Below are 24,548 nucleotides of genomic sequence, written 5' to 3' on the forward strand. Positions count from 1 at the left end.
GCAACACAAAAACAGGAAGACAAGTATCACAGCTACTATAATCGGTGTTAGTAACTTAAAGAAAAACATTCCCCCTGGCCCAAACAGTGATTCTAACCAGGAGAGAAATGGGTGAGGCTGTAGAATGAGGCATTAAAGCACATACATAACAAGATGCATTAAATTTCTTTAACTTTACAGTATGATTTATAAGTTTATACCACAAATTACTCATATCCCCCTCATTATCAGTTTCATTCAGCCAGTTTGTATACAAAGAGGCTTCGCATTTAGATTCTTCCTCTTTCTGGGTGGTGACAGGCTTCCACATAAAAAGGAAAAAGGCTGGGCACATCAGTCCCAAGCATGTGATCCCCATCTATCCCTGTGGAGACATCACTCCTGCGCGTTGCTCAGTTCGTTTGTGACCTTTTTACAGTGGGAAGCATGAATTCAGGGCACCCTTTCCGTGACTTTCACAGCAGTCGCAGTGGTCAGCAGCCGTGGTACGGCCCCCTCCACCTGAGTGAACACCACTTCTTTTTCCTGAAGTCTTTCACCAGAAGAAACTCTTAGAAAAATCTACACATTGTTGCACTGCCTCAGCTGTGCCATTTTGCAGAACAATTCTAGCTGAAGTTGTAAAATTTCTCATTGGCCCGTTCCTGCAAAACATCTTATTATGAACAAACAAATCATAATAATAATGTGCATCTAGGGGAATCACTCCCAAGGGTAACCCCCCCTTAAAACTATATTGTTCTACCCATCAGGTTCTGCCACTAGATAAGAGAACCTTTCCCATTAAATCATTTTTTGACCTTCATGATCCCTTCAGGGCGTACAATTAGCACAGAAGCAGCAGCTTTAGTCCACATGTTTTTCAAGCAGGATATTAACAGTATGATTATAACGAATAATACCAGACACACAAATATGTATTGAACCAGAGACCCTCTCCAGGTTCCTAGCACAGACTGTAGCCATGCACCAATGCCCCAATCATCTGGATTATAATTATGATATATATTTTTCTTCATCATAGATGTGCTTTGCTAAGTCACTAATTTGCTAATAATTGTCTAGAATACAAGTACTGTTTAGTCTTTGCTCACCTAAACAGCTGTCTATCACCCTAATAGAGAATGGCCTAAAACTGTGATTATAGCGAGGAGCATACAGTTATTTCCATTCTAATACATCTGAGTTACACTCAGACTAAAAGCAGGGCTATTTACCCATGCCAATAAACCTAAATAATCACCTCTATCAAAGGGGATTACTCCCATGAGCATCTTTTATAGCAATACAATCCCAACAGGAGCTCTGATTATTATTTGTGGCTGACTGATAAAGTATTGATTCCATATCCCCATTTATTAAAGTAAAACTCCTTACACTTAACAGGTACACTGTCACCCCCCCTCAGGAAGCTCAACAAACACAGAAACAGTGACAATATAATAATGTTCACTCAGTCTCTGGTGCAGTGGTTCGGTGTCAGCGCAATGCGTAGATCCAGCGATCTCATCCTGTCACTCAGATGGCAGAGTCGGTAGTCAGTTGCACTTGATATGGACCTTCCCAGCAGGGTTGCAACATCTGGCAGGGTATATCTTCCTCACCCACACCCACTCGCCAGTTATCAGGTCGTGTCTTCCCTCTACTGGAGGTCTCCAAGTGTCCAGCACCTGTTCACCAGCCCCGTGCACCACTTCAATTAACAACCTACAATACTACAATAGAGAATTAGCAAATTCAACAATCCATTAGCCAAATTCATCCCTCTAGGAAGTTTCGTTGATTGGCCTGTGATGATATCAAACAGGCTCTATTACACAGTTCTGTTTGATCCAGCCCGCATCCCATGGTGTTCCTTCAGTCTGATGTCTAGTCAATCTTTTCTGTTCCTTCATTCCACTGTTCTAGCAGACTGAGGGTGATCTCAGTCCATCTCACCCCGAATAATCCAGCCACAGCCTGTCCCTTGATCATAATACATGCGGTAGGGCAGTGCCCACCAAGGGCTTATCTCCATCATCAAGTGTTTGGTAGACACAGAGGCAGTGACAGCAACCCACTGGGAAAACAGATTAGCAGCCAAGGTTGTAAACATTTACTACTGCATGAAAGGTTTCTCAGGAGCAGGCCTTTTGAGCTGTAGCACCTGCACCTGAACTGTAGTTGAGTTCCTTTGATAAGCATCACATTGAGATGCCACATAAGTGGCTACTGCTTCAAACACGGTCCCCACCCAGGTTTGGGTAACCAGCACACCATTTGACTCACACCCAGGTGTCCGACACAGTGCATTAGTCGAGCTACAAAGGGCATTAGGCTGTGAGGGCATGCAGAGCGTCCAGTGTGCTGGCAGCACCACACTCTTTTCTAACCATGTCCTTTTCTCTGCTTTAGAGGCCTCAGCCTGAATATCCTGTAGCTGTCCCCTTTTCACCAACAGAGGTCTCACAGGGGTCTCAGACTCCTGTTCTACCAGGACTGTGCACCTGACAGCTACATCTGCAAAGTTGTTCCCTCGAGTTACTGGAAACATTTCTTTATTATGTGATTTATACTTTACCACAGCTACTTCAGTCAGTAGCTGCAAAGCTTCTAACAGTTCAGAGACAAACCCAGCATTCTTGATTGGAGTCCCTTCCATGTTGGGGAAATCCCTATTCCTTCACTGCCATCCAAAATTGTGGCATACACCAAATGTATATATACAGTCTATATAAATTGCTACAATTTTCCATTTAGCATATTTACAAGTTTCAATTAAATATTTTCATTCGGTCTGCTAGTTCTACACCAGATTATTCACAGTTTATACAGCCAGGCAGGTAGCCTGCACAACACATAAACACGGCCCCTTGGCCACCGCATCAAGGGGTCCTGAATAATAATAAACCCACCAGACAATACCTATCTCCATGCTCCTGCACCAGCACAACGGCTCACAATCCATTTCTTTCACTTACAGACAGATCACATACAGATGATCAGTCTGAGGGAATACAGTCCAGGGCCAGTGTCTGCAAGAAAGCTTGTTTCAAAACATCAAAAACGGTTTCTGCTGCAGGGGTCAAGGCAATTTTGTCTTTAGACTGCACTACCCCCCTTAAACCAATACGTCACTGGACAAGCTCGTTCTGAGAAGGCATTCACCCTGGCTTTATCATGTAGTTGGTTTTATACTCCTTTTTTTCCTCTTTAGATCCAATACTTGGAGAAGCCCGGCCTTATGGATTCCCTAATTAGGTAAAACAATCACAATATCACATAACTCTATTGAGTTAGTTTACATAAATGCTATTTCATGCAGTAATTCCTTATAAAATGCTGCGGTCTGGGCCTAAAATAGGTCTGGGGTGTCCCCCACCCACATCAGTAGTTGAAACTGTACATCTTTTCCCAAGCAGACTGTGACAGCTTATATTTGCTTTAAACACAACCCTTGCACCCCTTCTCCTGTAGCCTCCTGTTACCCGTTAGAAAACTTTATATCACATCTTTATGCTGTTTTAGTCTAAAAACAGGACAGCTGTGCTCCTGTGTCCCCCAGTTACTGCACACTGTAAGATTATTTCACTTTTATTTAAATCCTGAGATAAATTTAGGAAGGCTACAGAGGGGTTTACTAGATTAAAACTGTTAGTTCACGCACGGCTCTCGTTTCAGCTTCTGACATGTTCTTTAATTGTGAAATCAAGCCTCTTTCTTACAATTTCTCCAAAAAACACCTTTTTTTTAGTAACTGTACACCAGCTTATTAGTAGTTTTGTCTTTGGGGTTTAATATCTCGGTATAACATTAAAGTCGCACAATAATTTCAACAAACTGGCGGCTCCCTTTTCTCCTCCTTGGGAGTCTTTTTACCCCATTTGCAGCGCTCGCACTTCTGCATGCATGCTTCACGAGTTATTAAATCAAATCTGTCTCCGCTGTCCGTAATATCAGGAAAGCATAGTTGTACATTCTTGGCAACATCAGGTTTTATCATCAGCAAGATCAACCCACTCAAGTAAATTTGTTTTATTACTGTGGAAGTATCTTCATTCACTTCCTTCTCATCGGCTAACCCCGAGTATACTATCCATAAAGCTATAAACCTTTCTGTAAAATCTGAAACATCCTCACTTCCTTCTGCTGACATGTTGTCTAATCAGTTTTCGGTGGGTAATGCTCTTTCAAAAATCTCCACACTAATTCCCACCCTTCTCCCAGATTCTCTCTTAAGGCGTTCTATTTCTTCTTTTGCTGTTTCTTTTTCTGCATATACAACTTCGTTTCGTTCAGCCATTGCTTTTAGCTTTTCCATCAGAGATTTTTGCGTCTCATCTATGATATTCTGTTGAATTCTCAAATATTCCTCTAAATATTGTTTATTTTTATCCAAATGTTCATACACTTTTCTACATTCCTGTTAAGCCTATATTCCGTCTGACATATTTCTTTTAAGTTTCACTTTGGATTAATCAAACTTTTTTTTTTCTTCACACCAAACCATTTACATGTCTCCCACGCGCCCCGCGGAACCCCCCAGTCGAGACAAACTGACGAACTATCACAATTCGGGAACACGGACCAGGTTCCAAATCCTGGCTTTAAACACACAGTTGAATCGAGTTACCATTTTCGGCTCTTCTGCGAGTACAGTTCTAGTTACTACCTTCAGCCGTACTGCAGTCGTGTACCAGGATGCAACACCTGGATTGTTTCGCACGGGCAGGGCGAGACGCTATTCCTTCAGCAATCCCTTTTTTTCTACCCCACCTTCACAAAACAGGCATCTAAAAACACATACACCATTAACTCATTTTTCTGTTGTACTTGCTTCAGCACCACAGCAACATGGAGAGAACAAGGGACTTTTTAGAAAAGAGGAGTCCTTACCTCTTTTTAGAAGCGGCCGCCTAACTTTTCCTCTCCATGTCCGTGTGGTTTAATTTAGATGGATACTTCTTCATCATTTGGGTTACATATCCGCCAATCTACTTCCTCCTTTTTAGAGGACGTTGTAAACCTTTAGGAACAATATAATCTAGCAACAAGGTTATGTCACTGTAATTAGGCTTAAGACAATCAAGAACAAGGCTTGCCTTTCTTCGAAATTCTTTACGGTCATCAGGCAATTTAGGAAAAGACTTAACTAATGCAAATAATTCACTAGGAGACCAATGTCAATGTACATATGCTGGAGTTCCTTCTGGACCTGTAAAAGTGCACATTGGCATTTCACGAACAAGTGAAAAGGCTTTGGCTCCGGACCGCTTTCTAGTTTCGGTGGAGACTTTTTCTTTTTAGAAGACATGGCCATGACTTTAGCTGCAGCTTGCTGTTCTTTAGTTTCAAGACTAGTCTTTTTTGAAGCTTCCCATTATTTCTGTGATTCCTCTTTCCATTACATAAGTTTTCCAATTCACTTTCTTTCCGTTCTTCTCCTTCTCTTCTAAGTTTCCCCTTCTTCAGAAAACTTCTTTTTCCTAATTCAACTTTCCTCTGTCCATTCTGATTCACTTACAAAGATCCTTCATAGTTATGGGCCCCTAATTATCATATATAAATTATGTGCAAGTTCCCTTACACCTATTACCCTAGCTTTACAGTTCATGAACATAAAACATTTTTTTTACTCTAACCCAGGTTATAATTGTTTCTCTGAATTTGTCGTACATGTACTTTTGCTGGACTGCTCGGTCCCATTTTCATCTTTGAATTTTAATTTCCCATTTTTACCGATCGGTGCCTTACTTTGAACCTTATCACATCAACTACTCCGCAGAGCAAAAACCACACGTCTGTGTTAAGATAAGTTCTTTATATGAGTCCCAGACTCATCAAACCCGCGTGAGAACACCCCTGTGGCTTGCTTCTCAAACTATTAATTTTTAAGGATCACTTACTGGCGTCAGACAGCTGCCAATTCTCCAGACGCGTCTCTGGAAGGATAAACAATTTATCCTCTGAGGTTCGTCCAATTTTGCTAAAATTGTCAGGGTCCAGATGGAGTTTCAGCAGCCGTTCGCGTTCAGGTTTCTGATCCCGGACGAGCCCCCAAATTGTCATGGAACTATCAAGGAAGCCACAAGAGAGAGTTCTCACCTGAGTAAGGTCTTTATTTCAATATTGCAAGCCCTGCTGCCACTTCGCAAAGTGCAACCAGAGACTCAATATGTTACAAGAAGTACAGGGTTTTTAAAAGATGTTGCGCTGTAAAAAAGCTCAGCGCTTTGTCCTTTCTAAAAGATCCCCTTTCCCTAAGAGAAAACAGATTACATCAAAAAGCGAGGGAAGAAGCACTAGATTTGTTATTCAAAGCTAATCAGTTACTTTCTGCTAATTCTAACGACCCAGAAAGCATATATTGTTTTGGTACATTATCTTCTAAAGTAACCTAAACAGTGTACTTTGTTGATGCACTGTTTTCTAAAATTCTGCACGTACTGTAGCACAGCATTTACATCCTTGAAATATATTATCTTAAAGCACCAATATATTTCTTGCAAAGCTCTCTACATTTTAAGAATCAATTGACTTATTAGATTTCCACTTCAAGACTTGTTCGGCTGGCGTTCTGGGAGTCGCGTTTTTCAGAATTGTATTGAAATCGTTTCCCACAGAGCTCAGATGTCAAAGCACAGCAGCAGCTCTCCACAGCGATCCTCTATAGCGCCCTTTCTCCCGCAGCTCCGTCCTCATTGGAAGGAAGCAAGAGTGAAAGGCTGAAGTGAAATTGAGCGGGGACGAAGGCAGTGAAGAGAGAACGTGGGAAGAAGAGAAAAACGCAGGGGAAAAAAAGCAGCGTCGTAAAAGAGGTGACGGAGCTGTCCTCTCTATAAGTGGGGTGCCAGCGAGCTTTGCTCTAGCTTACGGCCACACCCCCTTGAGCACGCCTGATCTTGTCTGATCTTGGAAGCTGAACAGGGATGGGCCTGGTTAGTACTTGGATGGGAAACCGCCTGGGAATACCAGGTGCTGTTAAGCGCAGGAGGCGCCCTATCCCCGCTCACTCCCCTGTTCACAAGTGCAGTGCGGCTTGTCCGTCTGTTTATTTGTCAGCTCTGGCGAGACACGGGTGCTTGTGTATTAGCGTGAGCTTTTTTTTTATTCTGATCATGAACAGTTTTACAAGTCCGCAAAGGATCGAGGAAAGGTTTATCGCCAGCTGAAAAGAGACACAGCGCTTCGGCTGTGGAGACTTGCTCGGCTGGCGTTCGGGGAGTCGCGTTTTTCAGAATTGTATTGAGATCGTTTTCCACAGAGCTCAGATGTCAAAGCACAGCAGCAGCTCTCCACAGCGATCCTCTATAGCGCCCTTTCTCCCGCAGCTCCGTCCTCATTGGAAGGAAGCAAGAGTGAAAGGCTGAAGTGAAATAGAGCGGGGACGAAGGCAGTGAAGAGAGAGAACGTGGGAAGAAGAGAAAAACGCAAGGGAAAAAAAGCAATGTCGTAAAAGAGGTGACGGAGCTGTCCTCTCTAAGAAGGGTGCCAGCGAGCCTTGCTCTCGCTTACGGCCACACCCCCTTGAGCACGCCTGATCTCGTCTGTTCTCGGAAGCTAAACAGGGATTTGCCTGGTTAGTACTTGGATGGGAGACTGCCTCGGAATACCAGGTGCTGTAAGCTTTTAATCGGGGTAAAGTTAGCTTGAAGTTTGAAAACGATTTTGCCACGCCTGTAGCGTTTACACGAAACCTCTTAGAATCGCGAGAATACTTGCTTTGTGCATAAAATACATTGTGAATGCTTTCTCAGCCTTTACTTTTTCGTTTATATTACATTTTTTGGACCAAGCGCGAATATTCTTTTGTCCATATCTTCGCAACGGAAGCACAGAACGCCTTCAAACCAAATGCATTTTAAAGACCACGACGTGGATATTTCCACAGCCTCTACATCAAAGTATCAGTGAGCTAATTATCTTTTTTTAAACCTCCGGTTTTTCATCGATGCGTAATTACGTACTAACTGGAACCCGGGGGACCGCTGTATACACAAGTTCACAACGCGAGAAATACTGTTCAATACGGCTTCATGTGAAAAACCCGTATATGACCATAGGCAACAGAATAGCGCAGTCTCCAATTACTCAGACTGTAAGCACGGGAATAAAGCTTTGTCTGAATTCTGAAACCCTTCCTTTACGTCCTGTTTTCATTCAGGTAAGAGTCAACTATATGCACAATACTACTGACAGCAGGAAGATTAAAATATTCTTTACTCAGCAGCTTATTAAAAACAGCTCCCATGATGTTCAAACAGATTTTTTACACAGAACACTGACACAGCTTTGCGTTCTGAATCTCTTTTTCTCGTGTGTTTATTTAATGTGGCACAATGTACTGGGATAGGGGTATTCTGTTCACAAACCAATATCATTTAAACCACAGCACCCACAATGCTGCAAGTAAGTGTTTTGCACACTAAGCAGAGAGCGATGTCTTCCTCGTTAGTATAGTGGCAAGTATCCCCACCTGTCACGCGGGAGACCAGGGTACATCAGGACATGCATTGAAGTGAAAGCAGGATGCGCTGCGACATCCACTGTGCAGATCCCGCCACACTAAGAGGTGAGTGGGTCTGTTCGATCACAGCGCTAGGCGAATCCCCAAACAGTGTGCGTGGCAACAAACGAAACGGGCCTGTTTCCGCCCGGTTTCGATCCGGAGAAATCGGGCCCAGTAGTGGCGGGATCTGTACAGTGCATGTCGCAGCGCTTCAATGTGCTTCCTGATGTCCTACCCCGAGAACAGAAAAGACAGCATCCACAGCAACAACAGCTCAGGTCTCTGCACAGGAGCTAAGCTGCCCTCATCTCCTCTGCTCTGCGGCTCCTGCGGAGTGGAGTCCTGCCTGGAGCCATGTTTGCAGGCGGCGGCTCCCCGCGCCCTGTCTGTGCCTAGTGTCCAAGAGCTCCTGGGAGGAAGAGAGAGCCCTCCCACTCGGGGGCTTTTCCACGGTCTGTGTGAGGAGGGGCGGGTGTGTCCAGTAGCTTATCGAGCGGAAGCCTGGGGCGGCGGAGAGCTGTGATCGTGCAGACCTTGAGGTGTCACCTCTTTGTCTGCTTTCCCGCCCCCCCTCCGCCCAAGCTCTGCTCCAAAGTAGCCCGGCAACCCCTCACACCTGCACGTGTCACAACCTAAGGTGCGGTCATGAGACACCCATGGGGTGTCGTTCTGTTCTTGCTAATTGTTTCCTGCCCGTCGCAGGCAGGAGTCCATGCGAGGAAGATGCGCTGGACAGAGCTCAGAGGGCGCAGCTGGGTGGCTTTCCTTCTGAGTGACGTTCCTGCAACACTCTCCCGCTACTCTTGGTGCGCTCATGCCACAACACAGGAAGGCTGGAGCAGGTGGCTGTGGGCTTTGCGCACTGCCGAAATAGCTCAGTTGGGAGAGCGTTAGAGTGAAGATCTAAAGGTCCCTGGTTCGATCCCGGGTTTCGGCATTTTGTTTCATCGCGCCCTTTGTTCCTCTCTCCAGCGCCACCTGCCTAAAGTGACGCGTCCCTTTCTCAGCCCGAAACGCAAGCGAGACACCAGCAGCAGTCCCTACAGGTTTCCGTAGTGTAGCGGCTATCACGTTCGCCTAACACGCGAAAGGTCCCCGGTTCGAGACCGGGCGGAAACAGCCTCGTTTTGCACGCTCCTGTACTTCACAGAGGTCTTGAGCGACCGGTCATTTGTTCCCAATGTATTTCCGGTGCCTTCGTGCACTCTTGTACCAAACGCACGTTCCTTCTGTAAGCGGAGCCGATCATTTGCAATTGGGCTGTGCCGACAGACCAGGTCGAGCTCTGTCGGCTCAAAAGCAGCGCAGGACCTGCAAGAACAACAGAAAGATTAGCATCCAGCGGGGGCCTCTTAGTGAGCCCAAGAGCTCATCAAGAATCGGCTCCAGCAACAGGGCTGGGCGCATTGTTCCATTCTCCGCCCACTCTCGGTGTAAACAAGTCCCTCCTGGTCTCTGCTTGAAATGCACTTTCCTGCGTTTGCTTTGGTGTAACTGGCTTCCCCTGCATGGGCGAATGTGAAGAAGATCCTTAGTAAGTCATTGAAGAAAACCGAGAAGAGGTCGGAGTGGCCTCTGTCGTTCATCAACGATCCAGTCAGGCAGTACTCCTCTGTAAAGCGCCGTTCGTTCACATCGATTGGCTTTTTTTTGCCTTCATTCGTGCGAGTAGTAAAAGCAGACGCCCCTATTCTGCCGTGACCCGGATTCGAACCGGGGTTGTTGCGGCCACAACGCAAAGTACTGACCACTATACGATCACAGCGAGTTACCGAGACACACGCGGCAGGGCGGAAAGGGCTGTGCTCTCTTCGTGTGACATAATTCGGAAAAGTCCTGACGTTGCATTTCAACTGAGCCCCAGTATACATCGACCCTTCGACACTCTGAGTGACAACTCTCTTGCGTGTTTTCTCATATTTATGTAGTTTGCTTGCATGATGCCGGGAACAGCATGGTTGTTCGCTGCCATATAGTCTAGCGGTTAGGGTTCCTGGTTTTCACCCAGGCGGTTCGACTCGGTTTTGCCTCCTGCTTTCCAAAAGATCAGCACCGTGTACGAAAGAGCCGCATTAAAACTACTCGAACGTGCAAAACGTGCGAGAAGAGGGGGCGCTTGTTTCCAACCGAAACTTCTCGCGTGTGAGACGAGCTGATCATCGCTGTGGGAGGGTTACTCTGGTAGACAGGGCTGACCTTCGGCAATAGGATTTATAGTCTCCAAGATGATATTTGCACTTTCTGGAGAGGCGATTTTCTCCACTTCAGTAGCCCGATTTCGTCGATTGCGTGGAGAGGGCTGTAGAATGTGGCGCCGCCTTTCCTGCTCCGTCCATGACAGGCGTGCTGGTCTCTGGAGAGAGAGCACGGTCCATCAGCGCACTCCAATAAAGGCACTGGAAGCAGCTGAATCGCATTGGCGAAGCTCAGGGCTGGGCCGCTGGGCACGTCTTACCACCGTTTCCGTAGTGTAGTGGTTATCACGTTCGCCTCACACGCGAAAGGTCCCCGGTTCGAAACCGGGCGGAAACAGACATCTTTTGTCGCCAGGCACAAAAGGGGATTGGGGATTCGCCTAGCGCTGTGATCGAACAGACCCACTGGACCCACCTCTTAGTGTGGCAGGATCTGCACAGTGCATGTCACAGCGCATCCTGCTTTCACTTCAAGGCGCGTCCTGATGCACCCCAGTCTCCCGCGTGACAGGTGGGGACAGGTGACAGGTCCTATACTAACGAGGAAGACATCGCTCTCTCCGACCCCCGGCATCGTGTCCCGACCCACCGTGCTGGAAGCCGACGCGTGCTGTGATTCCTTTACGGAGCAGAAATGACAACCGAGGAGCCGAGAGATCATTTCAGCATTTCGCGTCTGAACGGAAAACACAAACGACCAACTCGGAATGACTTGCCTTTGACGCTTCTCAAAGCGTTCTTTGTGCATCGAACAGACCCACTCACCTCTTAGTGTGGCGGGATCTGCACAGTGCATGTCGCAGCGCTTCCTGCTTTCACTTCAATGTGCTTCCTGATGTTGAGTCGACTGCCGTGCGGAGGCTCTGAAAGCGAGAGCAATGAAAAGGTGCACGACGCTGTGAAAGAAAACAGAGAAGTGAAAGGCAGTCATTTCTCTAAGGAGGTGAAAGAAAAGCTACTCCCCGTCGGGGAATCGAACCCCGGTCTCCCGCGTGACAGGCGGGGATACTTGCCACTATACTAACGAGGAAGACATCGCTCTCTCCGACCCCCGGCATCGTGTCCCGACCCAGCATGCTGGAAGCCGACGCGTGCTGTGATCCCTTTACGGAGCAGAAATGACAACCGAGGAGCCGAGAGATCATGTCAGCATTTCGCGTCTGAACGGAAAACACAAACGACCAACTCGGAATGACTTGCCTTTGACGCTTTTCAAAGTGTTCTTTGTGCACGACGACTGCGCCGCCTAGCAGATACAAAGGGGTTGTACAACTTTGAACTAGCAAATGGAAGAGGGCTAAGCCCCCTCTCTTAGCCCAGGTTCGATCTGTCTCCCAGAATCACCAGGGCGCACACACACACACACCCGTGCCGTTGAAGTGCTCTGCTTCATTTCTAAGGGCAACTCAACATTCACTCCTACCCCGAGTGCAGAAAAGACAGCATCCACAGCAACAACAGCTCAGGTCTCTGCACAGGAGCTAAGCTGCCCTCATCTCCTCTGCTCTGTGGCTCCTGCGGAGTGGAGTCCTGCCTGGAGCTGTGTTTGCAGGCGGCGGCTCCCCGCGCCCTGTCTGTGTGTCGTGTCCAAGAGCTCCTGGGAGGAAGAGAGAGCCCTCCCACTCGGGGGCTTTTTCACGGTCTGTGTGAGGAGGGGTGGGTGTGTCCAGTAGCTTATCGAGCGGAAGCCTGGGGTGGCGGAGAGCTGGAGGGTGGGTATCAGGGCCATATGACACTTCTTTATGCAGAGAGTGGAGGGGTGGATGTCAGGGCCATACGACACTTCTTTACGCAGAGAGTGGCAGGGGTGGGATGTCAGGGCCTGACGATACTGCTTTACGCAGAGAGTGGCGGGGTTGGATGTCAGGGCCATACGACACTGTTTACGCAGAGAGAAGAGGAGGTGGGATGTCGGCGCCATACAACACTTCTTTACGCAGAGAATGGTGGGGGTATTATGTCAGGGCCTGATGATACTGCTTTACGCAAAGAGTGGTGGGGGGTGGGATGTCAGGGCCTGACGAGACTGCATTATGCAGAGAGTGGCAGGGGTGGGATGTCAGGACCATACGACTGCTTTACACAGAGAGTGGTGGGGGTGAGATGTCAGGGCCAGAAGATACTGCTTTTCGCAGAGAGTGGTGAGGGTGGGATGTCAGAGGCTGTCGACAGTGCTTTACGCAGAGCGCGTAGGAGGGGGGATATCAGGGCCATACGACTGCTTTACACATAGAGTGGCGGGGGTGGGATGTCATGGGCTGACTGTACTGCATTACTTAGAGAGTGGCGGGATTCGGATTTCAGGGCTTTACGACACTGCTCTATGCAGAGAGTTGAGGGGTGGGATGTCAGGGCCTGACGATACTGCTTTACGCAGAGAGTGATAAGGGGGGGATGTCAGGGCCTGACGAGACTGCATTATGCTGAGAGTGGAGGGGTGGGTCTCAGGGCTATACGACACTTCTTTATGTAGAGAGTGGCGGGGGTGGGATGTCAGGGCTTGACGACTGCTTTATGCAGAGAGTGGAGGGGTGGGTGTCAGGTCCAAACGACACTTCTTTACGCAGAGAGTGGCAGGGGTGGAATGTCAGGGCCTGACGATACTCCTTTATGCAGAAATTAGCAGGGGTGGGATGTTAGGGCCTGACGATACTGCTTTACGCTGAGAGTGGCAGGGGTTGGATGTCAGGGCAGTAAGACACCACTTTATGCAGAAAGTGGAGGGGTTGGGATGTCAGGGCCGTAAGACACTGCTTTATGCAGAGAGTGGCGGGGGTGGGATGTCAAGGCCTGACGATACCGCGTTACGCAGAGAGTGGCGGGGGTGGGATGTCAGGGCTTGACTACACTGCTTTATGCAGAGAGTGGAGGGGTGGGTGTCAGGTCCATACGACACTTCTTTACGCAGAGAGTGGCAGGGGTGGAATGTCAGGTCCTGACGATACTGCTTTACGCAGAAATTAGCAGGGGTGGGATGTTAGGGCCTGACGATACTGCTTTACGCTGAGAGTGGCAGGGGTTGGATGTCAGGGCAGTAAGACACCACTTTATGCAGAGAGTGGAGGGGGTGGGATGTCAGGGCCGTAAGACACTGCTTTATGCAGAGAGTGGAGGGGTGGGTGTCAGGGCCATACGACAATTCTTTACCCAGAGAGTGGCAAGGGTGGGATGTCAGGGTCTGACGACACTGCATTATGCAGAGAATGGAGGGGTGTGGATGTCAGGCCAGTAAGACACCGCTTTATGCAGAGAGTGGAGGGGTGGGTGTCAGGGCAGTAAGACACTGCTTTATGCAGAGAGTGGAGGGGTGGGTGTCAGGGCCATACGACAATTCTTTACCCAGAGAGTGGCAAGGGTGGGATGTCAGGGTCTGACGACACTGCATTATGCAGAGAATGGAGGGGGTGGGATGTCAGGGCCGTAAGACACTGCTTTATGCAGAGAGTGGAGGGGTGGGTGTCAGGGCCATACGACAATTCTTTACCCAGAGAGTGGCAAGGGTGGGATGTCAGAGGCTGACGACAGTGGTTTACGCAGAGAGGAGAGGAGGCAGGATTTCAGGGCCATACGACAGTGCTTTACGCAGAGAGTGGAGGGGAAAGGATGTCAGGGCCTGACAACACTGCTTAATGCTGAGAGTGGAGGGGTGGGTGTCAGGGCCATACGACACTTCTTTACGCAGAGAGTGGCAGGGGTGGGATTTCAGCCTGACGATACTGCTTTACGCAGAGAGTGATAAGGGTGGGATGTCAGGGGCTGACGAGACTGCATTATGCTGAGAGTGGAGGGGTGGGTCTCAGGGCTATACGACACTACTTTACACAGTGAGTGGCGAGGGTGGGATGTCAGGGCCTGACAACACAGCTTAACGCAGAGAGTGGCGGGGGTGGGATGTCAGGGCTTGACGACACTGCTTTATGCAGAGTGTGGAGGGGTGGGTCTCAGGGTTATACGACAGTGCTTTACGCAGAGAGTGGTGGGGGTGTGATGTCAGGGCCATACGACAGTGCTTTACACAGAGAGTGGCGGGGGAGGGATGTCAGGGTTGTACGACACTGCTTTATGCATAGAGCGGATGAGGTGGGATGTCAGAGCCTGACGACACTTCTTTACGCAGGGAGTGGCAGGGGTGGGATGTCAGGGCCTGACGATACTACTTTATGCAGTTAGTGGTGGGGGTGGGATGTCAGGGCTAGACGACACTGCTTTCTGCAGAGAGTGGTGGGGGTGTGATGTCAGGGCCATACGACATTTCTTTACACAGAGAGTGGTGGGGGTGTGATGTCAGGGCCATACAACAGTGCTTTACACAGAGAGTGGCGGGGGTGGGATGTCAGGGCCTGACAACACAGCTTAACGCAGAGTGTGGAGGGGTGGGTGTCAGGGCCATACGACACTTCTTTACGTAGAGAGTGGCGGGGGTGGGATGTCAGGGCTTAACGACACTGCTTTAAGCAGAGAGTGGAGGGGTGGGTGTCAGGGGTATATGACAGTGCTTTACACAGAGAGTGGCGGGGAAGGGATGTTAGGGCTTGAAGACACTGCTTTATGTAGAGAGTGGAGGGGAGGGTTTCAGGGCCATAAGACACTGGTTTTTACAGAGAGTGGAGGGATTGGTGTCAGGGCCATATGACACTGCTTTACACAGAGAGTTGCGGGTGTGGGATGTCAGGGCCTGACAACACAGCTTAACGCAGAGAGTGGAGGGGTGGGCGTCAGCGCCATACGACACTTCTTTACGGAGACAGTGGCGGGAGTGTGATGTCAGGGCCTGACGATACTACTTTACGCAGTTAGTGGTGGGGGTGGGATGTCAGGGCCATACGACACTTCTTTACGTAGAGAGTGGCGGGGGTGGGATGTCAGGGCTAGACGACACTGCTTTATTCAAAGAGTGGAGGGGTGGGTGTCAGGGCTATATGACTGTGCTTTCCGCAGAGAGTGGTGGGGGTGTGATGTCAGGTCCTTATGACAGTGTTTTACACAGAGAGTGGTGGGGGTGGGATGTCAGGGCCATATGACACTGCTTTACACAGAGAGTGGCGGGATTGGGATGTCAGGGCCATATGACACTGCTTTACACAGAAAGTGGTGGGGGTGGGATGTCAGCGCCTGACAACACAGCTTAACGCAGAGAGTGAAAGGGTGGGTGTCAGTGCCATACGACACTTCTTTACGTAGAGAGTGGCAGGGGTGGGATGTCAGGGCCTGACGATTCTTCTTTACGCAGAGAGTGGCGGGGGTGGGATGTCAGGGCCTGAAGATACTGCTTTTCGCAGAGAGCGGAGGAGGTAGGTTACGACAGTGCTTTCCACTGAGAGTGGTGGGGGTGGGATGTCATGGCCATAAGACACTGCTTTATGCAGAGAGTTGAGGGATTGATGTCAGGGCCATACGACAGGCTTCTGCTTGAATTTGTACTCCTCCTCTCTCTCCCTACCTCTACCTCTCCCTCTCTCTACCTCTCTCCCTACCTCTCCCTTTTCCCCTCCCTACCTCTCTCCCTACCTCTATTTCAATTCAAGGTGCTTTATTAGCATGACCGATGGGTACAATCAGTGTTGCCAAAGGAAATAAAAATAATAAAATTAACATGGAACAAAACAAGAAATAGAAGTAAAATAAAATCTACAGACATGTTACAGACATTTACAACAAAGACATATTATAAAATATTGACATATACTGTAGGCGGCTGGAGCATTATTGGGAGACAGACTCACTGTTCCTCAGGCTGTGACAGGAGATCACATACTGGGCTGCCAGATCAACTGAGTTCCCTCCTCCCTCTCCCAGTAGGATTGGGACCTGTTGTGGTTTTGGCAGGTGTGGGAACTCTGGGATTAGATTTCTGAATTTCGGGAAGAATGTTTCTCTAATCCCAGAGTATCTGTCACAGTGCAGTAGGAAGTGCACCTCTGTCTCTATTTCTCCCCGCTGGCAGTGGGAGCACAGCTTGTCCTCTCTGGGCAGCCAGGTCTGCCTGTGTCGCCCAGTTTCTATGGCCAGGTTGTGGTCACTGAGCCTGTACTTCGTCAGGGTCTGTTTCTGTTTGTTATTTTTTATTTTGGTCAAATATTCAGCTAGTGTGTATTGTCTGTTTAAGGTTCTGTAGCATTCCAGTTTATGTTGTGTTTGTGTGTGTGTGTCCCAGTGTGTGAGATATTGCTGTTTGATCTGTGCTGTGATGTGGTTGAGTCTGGGTTGTGGTGCTCTACCTCTCCCTCTCTGTGGGGCCAGCAGGGGGTGCTCACCCTGTGGTCTGTGTGGGTCCTTATGCACCAGTATAGTGACGGGGGACACGATCTGGCCCACCAGCGACGAGCAGGTTACCAGATCTAGACAACGGGGGCAACTCTTAGTCGTATGAGCTTAGTCACACATTGCAGCGATTAAAAAAACAAAATAAACGTATTATGTCTGTTACTAACGACTTTTTTTTCCTACATTGAAAGTCTCTTTCCTGGGTGATTTTCTAGCGCGACTGGGGCTCTTCATTTCTCCTCGGTGTCTCATCGCGGGCGGATTTGAAACAGACCACAGAACCTGCCGCTGCAGTGCTCTCGGTTAGGGGCTCTCATCCTGCATCATCAATCTTACACAGGAGGGACGGAGCTGGATTTCTGTCTGGAAAATAAACTCCAGAGTGAGAGAGAGAGAGAGCAGAGAGGGGTAGGGAGAGGTAGAGAGAGGTAGAGCGGTAGAGAGGTAGAGAGAGGGAGAGAGGTGGAGGGCGAGGGAGAGGGAGAGAAGTGGAGAGAGAGGGGGTTAGGGAGAGAGGGAGAGGTAGAGAGAGGGAGAGAGAGAGGTAGGGAGGGGAAAAGGGAGAGGTAGAGAGCGGGAGAGGTAGAGGTAGGTAGAGAGAGGGAGGAGGAGTACTAATTCAAGAAGGAGAAAATCCACAACACAACACAGGCGTCGGCATGCATGGGCTACAAAAGGAACAAGTAAAATGTTTCTTCCGGGCTGAAAAGAGAAGGAAGGAAAACACACCGTTGCGGCGCTATGCCACAAAGATGCCGAGCCGTTTGAGCACAGCAAACCCAACCTGTTCTCACAAGTTGCTTGCGCTTCAGGCGAAATAAAAGCTGCTGAGCTAAATGAGGAAAGCGGTAACTATTAGGACTGCTCACTGTCCCTCAGGCTGGGACAGGAGATCACACTGTATTATTATTATTGAGAGTCTGGCTCACTGTTCCCGAGGCTGGGACAGGAGATCCCACACTGTATTATTATTATTGAGAGACAGACTCACTGTCTTTTCCTCAGTCTGGGACAGGAGGTCACACACTGTATTATAATTATTGAGAGACAGACTCACTGTCTTTTCCTCAGTCTGGGACAGGTGGTCACACACTATATTATTATTGAGAGACAGGCTCACTGTCTGTACCTCAGGCTGGGACAGTAGATCACACTGTATTATTATTATTATTAATATTATTGAGAGTCTGGCTCACTGTTCCCCAGGCTGTGACAGGATATCCCAAACTGTATTATTATTATTTCAAGACAGGCTCACTGTTTGTTCCTCAGGCTGGGACAGGAGATCCCACACTGAATTATTATTATTGAGAGACAGGCTTACTCTCTGTTCCTCAAGCTGAGACAGGACATCACATACTGTATTATTATTGATTGACAGGCTCACTGTTCCTCAGGCTGGGACAGGAGATCACAAACTGTATTATTATTATTGAGAGACAGGCTCACTGTCTGTTCCTCAGAGTTGGACAGGAGATCCCACACTGAATTATTATTATAGAGAGACAGGCTCACTGTATGTTCCCCAGGCTGGGTCAGGAGCTCACACACTGTATTATTATTATTGAGAGACAGGCTCACTGTCTGTTCCCCAGGCTGGGACAGGAGATAACACTGTATTATTATTGAGAGACAAACTCACTGTCTGTTCCTCAGGCTGGGACAGTAGATCACACTGTATTATTATTATTATTATTATTGAGAGTCTGGTTCACTGTTCCCCAGGCTGAGACAGGAGATCCCACACTGTAATATTATTATTTAGAGACAAACTCACTGTCTTTTCCTCAGTCTGGGACAGGTGGTCACACACTGTATTATTATTGAGACAGGCTCACTGTCTGTTCCTCAGGCTGGAAGAGTAGATCACAGTATATTAGTATTATTATTGAGAGTCTGGCTCACTGTTCCCCAGGCTGGGACAGGAGATCCCACACTATATTATTATTATTGAGAGACATGCTCACTGTTTGTTCCTCAGGCTGGGACAGTAGATCACACTGTATTATTATTATTATTATTGAGAGTCTGGCTCACTGTTCCCCAGGCTGGGACAGGAGATCCCACACTGTATTATTATTATTTAGAGACAACTCACTGTCTTTTCCTCAGTCTGGGACAGGTGGTCACACACTGTATTATTATTGAGACAGGCTCAATGTCTGTTCCTCAGGCTGGGACAGGAGATCACACACTGTATTATTATTATTGTGAGATAGGCTCACGGTCTTTTCCCCAGGCTGGGAGAGAAGATCACACTGTATTATTATTATTATTATTATTGAGAGTCTGGCTCACTGTTCCCCAGGCTGGGACAGGAGATCCAACACTGTATTATTATTATTGAGAGACAGGCTCACTGTCTGTTCCTAAGGCTGGAAGAGTAGATCACAGTATATTAGTATTATTATTGAGAGTCTGGCTCACTGTTCCCCAGGCTGGGACAGGAGATCCCACACTATATTATTATTATTGAGAGACATGCTCACTGTTTGTTCCTCAGACTGGGACAGGACATCCCACACTGGATTATTATTATTGAGAGACAGGATCACTGTCTGTTCCTCAGGCTAAGACAGGAGATCACATACTGTATTATTATTATTGAGAAAGGCTTACTGTCTGTTCCCCAGGCTGGAACAGGTGATCACACACTGTATTATTATTATTTAGAGACAGGCTCACTGTTCCTCAGGCTGGGACAGGAGATCAGACTGTATTATTAATATTGAGAGACAAGCTCACTGTCTGTTCCTCAGGTTAGGGTAGGATATCACACACTGTATTATTAGTATTGAGAGACAGCCTCAGTGTTCCCCAGGCTGGGATAGGAGATCACACTCTGTATTATTATTATTGAGAGACATGCTCACTGTCTGTTCCTCAGGCTGGGACAGGAGATCACAAACTGTATTATTATTATTATAGAAAGACCTTCTCTTTCCTGACTGTTCCTTAGGCTGGGACAGCAGATCATAATCTGCTTTATTATTATTGAGAAACTGGCTCACTCCTGTCTGTTCCTCAAGTTGGGAAAGGAGATCACACACTGTATTATTATTATTGAGAGAGGCTTACTGTCTGTTCCCCAGGCTGGAACAGGTGATCATACACTGTATTATTATTATTTAGAGACAGGCTCACTGTTCCTCAGGCTGGGACAGGAGATCAGACTGTATTATTAATATTGAGAGACAAGCTCACTGTTCCTCAGGCACGGGACAGGAGATGACACACTGTATTATTATTGAGAGACAGGTTCACTGTCTGTTCCTCAGGCTGGGACAGGAGATCATACTGTATTATTATTATTGAGAAACAAGCTCACTGTTCCTCATGCTGGGACAGGAGATCACTGTATTATTATTATTGACAAATAAATTCACTGTTCCTCAGGCTGAGACAGTAGATCACACTGTATTATTATTATTGAGAGTCTGGTTCACTGTCCCCCAAGCTGGGACAGGAGGTCACACACTGTATTATTATTATTGAGAGACAGGCTCACTGTGTGTTCCTCAGACTGGGACAGTAGATCAAACTGTATTATAATTATTGAGAGGCTGACTCACTGTTTCCCAGGCTGGGAAAGGAGATCACACACTGTATTATTATTATTGAGAGACAGGCTCACTGTCTGTTCCTCTGGCTGGGGCAGGGAATCACACACTGTATTATTAGTATTATTGAGAGACAGGCTCGCTGTCTGCTCCTCAGGCTGGGAGAGGAGATCACACACTGTTGTAGTGTGCTCTCACGAGGCACCAGTTCTGTAGGGGTTTGGGCATTTACTGGGACAATTATTAATTGTAGCAATAAATCACAAAATTGATTCTTTTAATGGTATTAGAATCCAACCATGCGATATAACTCAAACAAAGCACACACAGGTACTAATACACGAGGATACATTTATTAAGATATAAAATATGCATGCAAACCTAACAGATCTTATCGTAAGGGTTATCAGAATACAAAAGATATAAATTCATTCAGTTACAAAGAGTTACACATATCAAGAGGACATAAGTTCGGTATATCATTCATTTAGACCGTTTCGTAATTGAACTTGTTACAACTTCTACATTAGATACTCAAAACGAGTACATAACCCTTACGAATTAAATTGATATCAACTGGTTGGGAGCAGTAATGCCTTCATGCACTCTTGTACCAAAGATACAAATGGGTTGTACAACTTTGAACTAGCAAATGGAAGAGGGCTAAGCCCCCTCTCTTTTAGCCCAGGTTCGATCTGTCTCCCGGAATCACCAGGGCGCACGCACACACACACCCGTGCCGTTGAAGTGCTATGCTTCATTTCTAAGGGCAACTCAACATTCACTCCTACCCCGAGTGCAGAAAAGACAGCATCCACAGCAACAACAGCTCAGGTCTCTGCACAGGAGCTAAGCTGCCCTCATCTCCTCTGCTCTGCGGCTCCTGCGGAGTGGAGTCCTGCCTGGAGCCGTGTTTGCAGGCGGCGGCTCCCCGCGCCCTGTCTGTGCGCCGTGTCCAAGAGCTCCTGGGAGGAAGAGAGATACTTGCCACTATTCTAAGGAGGAAGACATCGCTCTCTCCAACCCCCGGCATCGTGTCCCGACCCAGCATGCTGGAAGCCGACGCGTGCTGTGATCCCTTTACGGAGCAGAAATGACAACCGAGGAGCCGAGAGATCATTTCAGCATTTCGCGTCTGAACGGAAAACGCAAACGACCAACTCGGAATGACTTGCCTTTGACGCTTTTCAAAGCATTCTTTGTGCACGACGACTGCGCCGCCTAGCAGATACAAATGGGTTGTACAACTTTGAATCACCAGGGAGCACACACACACACACCCGTGCCGTTGAAGTGCTCTGCTTCATTTCTAAGGGCAACTCAACATTCACTCCTACCCCGAGTGCAGAAAAGACAGCATCCACAGCAACAACAGCTCAGGTCTCTGCACAGAAGCTAAGCTGCCCTCATCTCCTCTGCTCTGCGGCTCCTGCGGAGTGGAGTCCTGCCTGGAGCCGTGTTTGCAGGCGGCGGCTCCCCGCGCCCTGTCTGGGCGTCGTGTCCAAGAGCTCCTGGGAGGAAGAGCGAGCCCTCCCACTCGGGGGCTTTTCCACGGTCTGTGTGAGGAGGGGCGGGTGTGTCCAGTAGCTTATCGAGCGGAAGCCTGGGGCGGCGGAGAGCTGTGATCGTGCAGACCTTGAGGTGTCACCTCTTTGTCTGCTTTCCCGCCCCCCCTCCGCCCAAGCTCTGCTCCAAAGTAGCCCGGCAACCCCTCACACCTGCACGTGTCACAACCTAAGGTGCGGTCATGAGACACCCATGGGGTGTCGTTCTGTTCTTGCTAATTGTTTCCTGCCCGTCGCAGGCAGGAGTCCATGCGAGGAAGATGCGCTGGACAGAGCTCAGAGGGCGCAGCTGGGTGGCTTTCCTTCTGAGTGACGTTCCTGCAACACTCTCCCGCTACTCTTGGTGCGCTCATGCCACAACACAGGAAGGCTGGAGCAGGTGGCTGTGGGCTTTGTGCACTGCCGAAATAGCTCAGTTGGGAGAGCGTTAGACTGAAGATCTAAAGGTCCCTGGTTCGATCCCGGGTTTCGGCATTTTGTTTCATCGCGCCCTTTGTTCCTCTCTCCAGCGCCACCTGCCTAAAGTGACGCGTCCCTTTCTCAGCCCGAAACGCAAGCGAGACACCAGCAGCAGTCCCTACAGGTTTCCGTAGTGTAGCGGCTATCACGTTCGCCTAACACGTGAAAGGTCCCCGGTTCGAGACCGGGCGGAAACAGCCTCGTTTTGCACGCTCCTGTACTTCACAGAGGTCTTGAGCGACCGGTCATTTGTTCCCAATGTATTTCCGGTGCCTTCGTGCACTCTTGTACCAAACGCACGTTCCTTCTGTACGCGGAGCGATCATTTGCAATTGGGCTGTACCGACAGACCAGGTCGAGCTCTGTCGGCTCAAAAGCAGCGCAGGACCTGCAAGAACAACAGAAAGATTAGCATCCAGCGGGGGCCTCTTAGTGAGCCCAAGAGCTCATCAAGAATCGGCTCCAGCAACAGGGCTGGGCGCATTGTTCCATTCTCCGCCCACTCTCGGTGTAAACAAATCCCTCCTGGTCTCTGCTTGAAATGCACTTTCCTGCGTTTGCTTTGGTGTAACTGGCTTCCCCTGCATGGGCGAATGTGAAGAAGATCCTTAGTAAGTCATTGAAGAAAACCGAGAAGAGGTCGGAGTGGCCTCTGTCGTTCATCAACGATCCAGTCAGGCAGTACTCCTCTGTAAAGCGCCGTTCGTTCACGTCGATTGGCTTTTTTTGCCTTCATTCGTGCGAGTAGTAAAAGTAGACGCCCCTATTCTGCCGTGACCCGGATTCGAACCGGGGTTGTTGCAGCCACAACGCAAAGTACTGACCACTATACGATCACAGCGAGTTACCGAGACACACGCGGCAGGGCGGAAAGGGCTGTGCTCTCTTCGTGTGACATAATTCGGAAAAGTCCTGACGTTGCATTTCAACTGAGCCCCAGTATACATCGACCCTTCGACACTCTGAGTGACAACTCTCTTGCGTGTTTTCTCATATTTATGTAGTTTGCTTGCATGATGCCGGGAACAGCATGGTTGTTCGCTGCCATATTGTCTAGCGGTTAGGGTTCCTGGTTTTCACCCAGGCGGTTCGACTCGGTTTTGCCTCCTGCTTTCCAAAAGATCAGCACCGTGTACGAAAGAGCCGCATTAAAACTACTCGAACGTGCAAAACGTGCGAGAAGAGGGGGCGCTTGTTTCCAACCGAAACTTCTCGCGTGTGAGACGAGCTGATCATCGCTGTGGGAGGGTTACTCTGGTAGACAGGGCTGACCTTCGGCAATAGGATTTATAGTCTCCAAGATTATATTTGCACTTTCTGGAGAGGCGATTTTCTCCACTTCAGTAGCCCGATTTCGTCGATTGCGTGGAGAGGGCTGTAGAATGTGGCGCCGCCTTTCCTGCTCCGTCCATGACAGGCGTGCTGGTCTCTGGAGAGAGAGCACGGTCCATCAGCTCACTCCAATAAAGGCACTGGAAGCAGCTAAATCGCATTGGCGAAGCTCAGCGCTGGGCCGCTGGGCACGTCTTACCACCGTTTCCGTAGTGTCGTGGTTATCACGTTCGCCTCACACGCGAAAGGTCCCCGGTTCGAAACCGGGCGGGAACAGACATCTTTTGTCGCCAGGCACAAAAGGGGATTGGGGATTCGCCTAGCGCTGTGATCGAACAGACCCACTGGACCCACCTCTTAGTGTGGCGGGATCTGCACAGTGCATGTCACAGCGCATCCTGCTTTCACTTCAAGGCGCGTCCTGATGTACCCCAGTCTCCCGCGTGACAGGTGGGGACAGGTGACAGGTCCTATACTAACGAGGAAGACATCGCTCTCGCCAACCCCCGGCATCGTGTCCCGACCCAGCATGCTGGAAGCCGACGCGTGCTGTGATTCCTTTACGGAGCAGAAATGACAACCGAGGAGCCGAGAGATCATTTCAGCATTTCGCGTCTGAACGGAAAACACAAACGACCAACTCGGAATGACTTGCCTTTGACGCTTCTCAAAGCGTTCTTTGTGC

General features: G+C 48.6%; 5 non-coding genes and 2 pseudogenes across 5 annotated transcripts; 6 read left to right on the forward strand and 1 right to left on the reverse strand.

The window, feature by feature from the left end:
* The first annotated feature begins 6,847 nt into the window (after nucleotides 1-6,847).
* On the forward strand, nucleotides 6,848-6,966 carry LOC148638001 (5S ribosomal RNA; annotated as a pseudogene).
* A 522-nt stretch (nucleotides 6,967-7,488) lies between these two features.
* On the forward strand, nucleotides 7,489-7,607 carry LOC148638002 (5S ribosomal RNA; annotated as a pseudogene).
* A 1,745-nt stretch (nucleotides 7,608-9,352) lies between these two features.
* trnaf-gaa (transfer RNA phenylalanine (anticodon GAA)) lies at nucleotides 9,353-9,425 on the forward strand. Its single transcript has one exon. It is a non-coding gene; the product is annotated as a tRNA-Phe (tRNA).
* A 109-nt stretch (nucleotides 9,426-9,534) lies between these two features.
* On the forward strand, nucleotides 9,535-9,607 carry trnav-aac (transfer RNA valine (anticodon AAC)). Its single transcript has one exon. It is a non-coding gene; the product is annotated as a tRNA-Val (tRNA).
* Nucleotides 9,608-10,947: 1,340 nt separating this feature from the next.
* On the forward strand, nucleotides 10,948-11,020 carry trnav-cac (transfer RNA valine (anticodon CAC)). Its single transcript has one exon. It is a non-coding gene; the product is annotated as a tRNA-Val (tRNA).
* Nucleotides 11,021-11,641: 621 nt separating this feature from the next.
* On the reverse strand, nucleotides 11,642-11,713 carry trnad-guc (transfer RNA aspartic acid (anticodon GUC)). Its single transcript has one exon. It is a non-coding gene; the product is annotated as a tRNA-Asp (tRNA).
* Nucleotides 11,714-22,473: 10,760 nt separating this feature from the next.
* On the forward strand, nucleotides 22,474-22,546 carry trnaf-gaa (transfer RNA phenylalanine (anticodon GAA)). Its single transcript has one exon. It is a non-coding gene; the product is annotated as a tRNA-Phe (tRNA).
* Nucleotides 22,547-24,548: the final 2,002 nt, after the last annotated feature.

This window comes from Lepisosteus platostomus, unplaced genomic scaffold, assembly GCF_059453375.1.
Source record: "Lepisosteus platostomus isolate fLepPlt1 unplaced genomic scaffold, fLepPlt1.hap1 Scaffold_100_H1, whole genome shotgun sequence".
Taxonomy (NCBI): Eukaryota; Metazoa; Chordata; class Actinopteri; order Semionotiformes; family Lepisosteidae; genus Lepisosteus; species Lepisosteus platostomus.